The sequence below is a fragment of the Bombina bombina genome, chromosome 5 (assembly GCF_027579735.1).
Source record: "Bombina bombina isolate aBomBom1 chromosome 5, aBomBom1.pri, whole genome shotgun sequence".
Classification (NCBI taxonomy): Eukaryota; Metazoa; Chordata; class Amphibia; order Anura; family Bombinatoridae; genus Bombina; species Bombina bombina.
Window position 1 is genome coordinate 6,593,505 of NC_069503.1, and position 6,462 is coordinate 6,599,966.

Here is a 6,462-nt window from a genome sequence, read left to right on the forward strand (position 1 = left end):
TTTAATGTAGAATAGGGTAGGGCATTTTTTTTATTTTGGGGGGCTTTGTTATTTTATTAGGGGGCTTAGATTAGGTGTAAGTAGCTTAAAATTGTTGTAATATTTTTTAAATGTTTGTAACTTATTTTTTTTATTTTTTTGTACTTTAGTTAGTTTATTTAATTGTAGTTATTTGTAGGTAATTTATTTTATTAATTTAATGATAGTGTAGTGTTAGGTTTAATTGTAACTTAGCTTAGGATTATTTTACAGGTAATTTTGTATTTCTTTTAGCTAGGTAGTTATTAAATAGTTAATAACTATTTAATAACTATTCTAACTAGCTAAAATAAATACAAAGTTGCCTGTAAAATAAATATAAATCCCAAAATAGCTACAATGTAACTATTAGTTATATTGTAGCTATCTTAGGGTTTATTTTACAGGTAAGTATTTAGTTTTAAATAGGAATAATTTATTTAATGATAGTGTAGTGATAGGTGTAATTGTAACTTAGGTTAGTTTTTATTTTACAGGTAAATTTCTCTTTATTTTAACTAGGTAGCTATTAAATAGTTAATAACTATTTAATAGCTATTGTACCTAGTTAAAATAAATTGATATTTGCCTGTAAAATAAAAATAAATCCTAAGATAGCTACAATATAATTATTATTTATATTGTAGCTATATTAGGGTTTATTTTAAAGGTAAGTATTTAGTTTTAAATAGGATTAATTTAGTTAATAAGAGTTATAATATTTAGATGTATTTAATTAATATTTAAGTTAGGGGGGTGTTAGGCTTAGGGGTTAATCATTTTATTATAGTTGCAGCGGTGAAGGGGGGACAGGATAGGGGTTAATAAATTTATTATAGGTGGCGACGGTGTAGGGGGGGCAGATTAGGGGTTAATACGTTTAATATAGGTGGCGGCGAGGTCCGGGAGCGGCGGTTTAGGGGTTAATAAGTTTATTATAGTTGCGGCAGGGTCCGGGAGTGGCGGTTTAGGGGTTAATACGTTTATTATAGTTGCGGCGGGGTCCAGGCGCGGCGGTTTAGGGGTTAATAAGTTTATTATAGTTGCGGCGGGGTCCGGGAGCGGCAGTTTAGGGGGTAATACATTTATTTAGTTGCGGTGGTGTAGGGGGGACAGATTAGGGGTGTTTAGACTCGGGGTTCTTGTTAGGGTGTTAGGTGTAGACAGCTCCCATAGGAATCAATGGGATATCTGGCAGCAGCGAACATGAACTTTCGCTATGGTCAGACTCCCATTGATTCCTATGGGATCCGCCGCCTCCAGGTACGCAGGGCCGGAAAAGTGCCGAGCGTACCTGCTAGTTTTTGATAACTAGCAAAAGTAGTCAGATTGTGCCGAACTTGTGTGCGGAACATCTGGAGTGATGTAAGAATCGATCTGTGTCGGACTGAGTCCAGCGGATCGAAGCATACGTCACTAAATTCTACTTTTGCCGGTGTGTAGGGCTTGATAACTAAGGCGAATCAGCCTCGCCACAAATATGCTGCGGAATTCCAGCGTATTTGAGGTTGACGGCTTGATAACTAGGCCTCACAATCTGGAGATTGGATGTTTATCTCATATCAGACCCGTTAGTAAGCCAACAGATCTCACAATCTATCTTAGAATACTTTTCACACAACACCACACCAGACATATCCTTCAGTGACAAACGTTTTTTCACTGTAAGAGCAATAAAATTGTGGAACTCATTACCAAAGGAGGTAGTAAATACCGATACTCTAGATACATTTAAAAATTGTTTGAATACATTTCTGTCTATAAACTAAATTCATAGATATGATTGCTAGTATTAAATGGGTCGCCTTTTACTGGGATTATTTAAGCTTAACTGGAGCTTTTTGCAAGTATTTTAGATTTGTATAGGTAGAACTTGAAGGACTTCGGTCTTTTTTCAACCTCATCTGCTATATTACTATGTGACATATGGGAAGCACACAAGTGTGTGATAAGAGGCAAGCTAATGAGTATAAAGGCATCTAAAACTAAACAAAAACGCATATATTTAGCCTCCATTCTGACAAATATAGAAACACTGGAACAAAAACACAAATGCTCCCCCTCTAATCATACTTTACTATCTGACCTACAACTAGAAAGGGGGAAACTAGTATCTTATTATAACAAGGAGCACAAATGTTAAACGCTAAAACGGCAACAGACACATTATGAAGGGCGCAATAAGTCAGGTAGATCTTTAGCCCAATATTTAAAACAAAAAAACACAGAAATCTTACATATTACACATCAAAAGACGACACAAACAGATCCCAGTACTCCATATCAAACACCTTTAGAGATTACTACCAAAAACTTTATAATCTACGCGACCACACTAATCTAACGCCCATGGACAAACAGAAGAGATCTAATGCAATAAATACATACTTATCTCTGCACCTCCTGCAAATCTCCAACAGGAACAATTAGAAGATCCCATATCAATAGACAAAATTAAAAAAGTGATTAGAGACTTACCAATAGGCAAAACTCCGGGTCCTGACGGGTTTGGAAATAGATATTATAAACATTTTCAAGAGGATCTCTAACCTCAACTATCTAATTTATTTAATTAGATGATACAAAGGCTTTTTTCCACTAGGTCACTAGAAGCTCACATAACCTTGATCCCAAAACCTAATAAAGCGCTAGATCACCCATCCCACTTCAGACCTATCTATCTCCTAAACTCGGACGCAAAGATCTACACGAAAATACTGGCGAATCGTTTGAACCGTATATTACCCAATCTAAATCACCAGGACCAAGTGGGATTCATACCCAAACGGGAGGCCAAAGACATCACGGTCAGTGCCTTAAACCTCATACATTACGTACAAGACAGAGGAGTCCAAGGAATCCTGCTGTCTATTGACGCAGAAAAGGCCTTTGACTGTGTTGACTGGGATTTTCTGCGCTCTACACTAACACATACGGGCCTTGGCCCACAAATACTGAATAGGATATTTTCTTTGTACTCCTATCCCAACGCCAGATTACTTATTAATGGCACCCTATCCCGTCCCTTCTTAATATCAAATGGCACTAGGCAGGGTTGTCCCCTCTCCCCCCTTTTGTTCGCCTGTTTTTTAGAAACTATAGCGACCAAAATTCGACATAACCCTTTTATCAAGGGTATTCAAATTGGATCACAATCATATGTAATGTCCCTCTTTGTAGATGACATACTCTTCACCCTCACTGACCCAGAAACCTCAATCCCCCTATTACAAGAATTCCAAACATTTCACACGCTCTCAAACTTTAAAATTAGCACATCTAAATCTGAAGTATTAAACATAAACCTAGACGACCACACCCTACATAAAGTTCGACAACTGACTCCCTTTATCTGGTGTCGTCATTCTCTCCACTACCTTGGGATTAATTTAGCGAGGAAAATGGAGGAAACATACAATATAAACTAATCCCAGAAACTACGAACCAATCAAGAAAACCATCATTTGGGACCTCCCATCTTGGCTCATCCATACAGAAAGCATTCAGCAACTTTGTGTGGCACAGGAAACCCCCTAGGATTAACAGCAGAGTGTTGCAAACCCCTAAAACCCAGGTGAACTGGGAATACCCAATATAACTTTATATAGACAGGCCATCTTTCTACAGTGGATAGTTGATTGGCATATCCACTTTAGCCATAAACATTGGGTACAACTAGAACACTCCATAGCTGACTCACTGCACTTAGGGAGATTATGCTGGAGTATGGGGAAACTGATGAATACATTGGCATACTCCTCACCACTGATAGACGAAACATACAACATGTGGGAATTATTCTTAACCAGAAATACTAACTTAACATCCAAACCCTCCCCCTTAACATCACTTCTAGAGAATGAGCAATTCTCTTTAGACCCTAAAGCTATCTTAGAAATGCCAGATAGATCCATACGAGATATCACAATACACATGTCAAGGTATATGTGAGATTAATAAATATATATTTTAATCATATATTTCAAGATTAATAAAGCTGTATCTTTGATCAGATATTTCACTGATCAGTAAAAAAAATGACTCATTGCATTCAGAAGAACTGGCTTCAGACAGGTTTGGTTCTCCCCCACTTCTTCAATTAACACAGGTAAAATTCTGAATACACATCTCCAGGATGTCTCCAAAGGCTTGACAATACAACATTTGGTTTAATTAAAATGTAGCCACAGTTTCAGAAAACCATATGTATGACTGCTTGGCAATGTGAGATAAAATCTATTTACCCCTCCCAATATACCTAGGAATCTAGCTCAGGTGACAAGTCATGTGAGATTTTCAGCATTTGCCCTTTGGTGCAGGGGACCCCATGTGGAGTGGGAGACAGGGAGTCTGAAGTTACTGAATGGGCAGTTAGAACGTTAGGATAACAGCACATGAATTGAAAACAACTGTAGTTAGATTTCAAATAAAATATACTAGGAAAATAAATACAAGACATACAGGTTTTGAAAACATAAAAGATCTTACTTAGCCTCTGTGTTTTTAAGAATATAAATAAATACTTGTGAACCTGGAAAGAAATAATTGATGATACTGAATCTTATTTCAGATGGACCCTAGACATATGAACGCTTGGATCACTTCTAATAATTATTTCTATTTTTATTGCAGACAACCATTGGTCATGGGCATCAATCTATGCACTTAGAAAGAGATGGAATGCCTGCATGAAATGAAATAAATCATATCATATGAATGTTAAATAAATGTTTATAAAGTTTTAAATACATCTTGTAAAATATAGTGAGATGAAGATATGGAAGTTACTTTGATGTGGTATGACTATGAAATATACATTTTTTTTTTGTTAGACTAAATGAAATATAAATTATTTTAATATAATGTTAGATGTATTTGATATTTCATATCAAAATGATCAGAAAATTCATTAAGATATAACTTATCCAAAACAAATATTGTGAATAGTTGTTGCAGTAAATTATGATAAAATGTATAACCCTTTCATAAAAATACTGATTTAAGTTGTTTCAAATGTTGCTATGTCTGATTGTAATGATGCCACCTAAGGGCCAATACCGGTATAGCAGTTGAGATTTAACTGCTTAAAGGATGCGTTTCCGTGGTGACCAAGGGCCAATCCGAATAGACTTCCCAGATAACCAATGGGAAGGTCAGCTCCCGTAGTGCCACCCACATGATGTCATCAATGATTGAAAACATATATAAGTAAGCAAAAGAGAAAAAGAAAGAAGGCCGTTTTAACTTTGGATGATATCTGCTGCTGGGCATTTTAAAACCAATCTAAACAAGCTGACCACCTCCTTCTCATTGATTGCAAAAATTACTTATCTGTCTTCTGAGATGACCTAAAGACCGCTACGAATTGGTTCAAAATTGGTGAAGTATATTGTATTTTAAATTGGTAATCATAAGCCTAGGTATTGTTTAAATCTGTATCTGATTTGTTAAGTAAATCATCTGTGCAAGTTCTGATATTGTAAGTTAATTTTGTATTAGGATTGCAGTTAAATAGCAGAACATATATATTATCCTATTGCTTAAATTAACACTGTAAATCATATTGCTGAATGTTTGTAACTGCTATTTTAGGTCTCATTGTAATATTTTAAATGCAGCTCTGAATGAAAGATTGGGTTTAAAGTAAATTGGCATGAGCTTTGCATAACACATTTTAAACAGTTTTTGTTTTAACGCTCATAATATTGACTCATATTCTAATCATTACAAATATGTACGTATCAACATGTTCATAGTTATTTACTAATAATAAAGAATTCAGATATTTAGATTAATTTTATTGTCTTAGCAAATGTATGTTTGATTGCAGGTTTAGTTTAAAGGAAGATTGTTAAATATATTCCCTGCCATATACTTACACATTGTTTAGAGAATACTGCTAAGATTTTCATAAATATACTGACACACATAATCATCTCTGGTGAAAGGATTCTCCCACAATCAACACTTATTAAAAAGGGTCTCACATGCTTTGACAGTTGGTTTGCCTGCCATAGAACACATCACTACGTAACCCAACATGTACACAGCAGGAACATGGTCAGACCACTGACAAACTTCGAAAGTCTATGTGTCCGTCAACCGCCAATAACTCACACCCTTTCATCAATCTACAAAATACTAACCACTAAACCCCTCGGGTACATACCTACATACTTAGAAAGAAGGGAAGATGATCTAGGAATAATCATCCTGCCCCAGACTAGTGCTTCCATTTTCCAGAACATAACGAAAACATCTATATCCTTGTCTCTAATAGAAATTAACTTAAAACTCCTGTACAGGTGGTATCTAACTCCCAAGAAACTCCATCGCCTCTATCCTAACAAAACTGATCAATGCTGGAGGTGTGGACATAGAGGCAGTAACATGGCCCACATGTGCAATTCGCTCCAAACCTTTTGGAGACAGATCATTGCAGAA

At 35.9% G+C, this 6,462-nt stretch overlaps 1 protein-coding gene across 1 annotated transcript in view; it reads right to left on the reverse strand.

Annotated features, from left to right (window-relative positions):
• TMUB1 (transmembrane and ubiquitin like domain containing 1) overlaps window positions 1–5,174 on the reverse strand; it is a 49,013-nt gene extending 43,839 nt beyond the window's left edge. The window contains exon 1 of the mRNA XM_053713255.1: window positions 5,077–5,174. The gene's annotated coding sequence lies outside the window, so the exon portion shown is untranslated. The remainder of the gene's footprint in view (window positions 1–5,076) is intronic.
• Window positions 5,175–6,462: the final 1,288 nt, after the last annotated feature.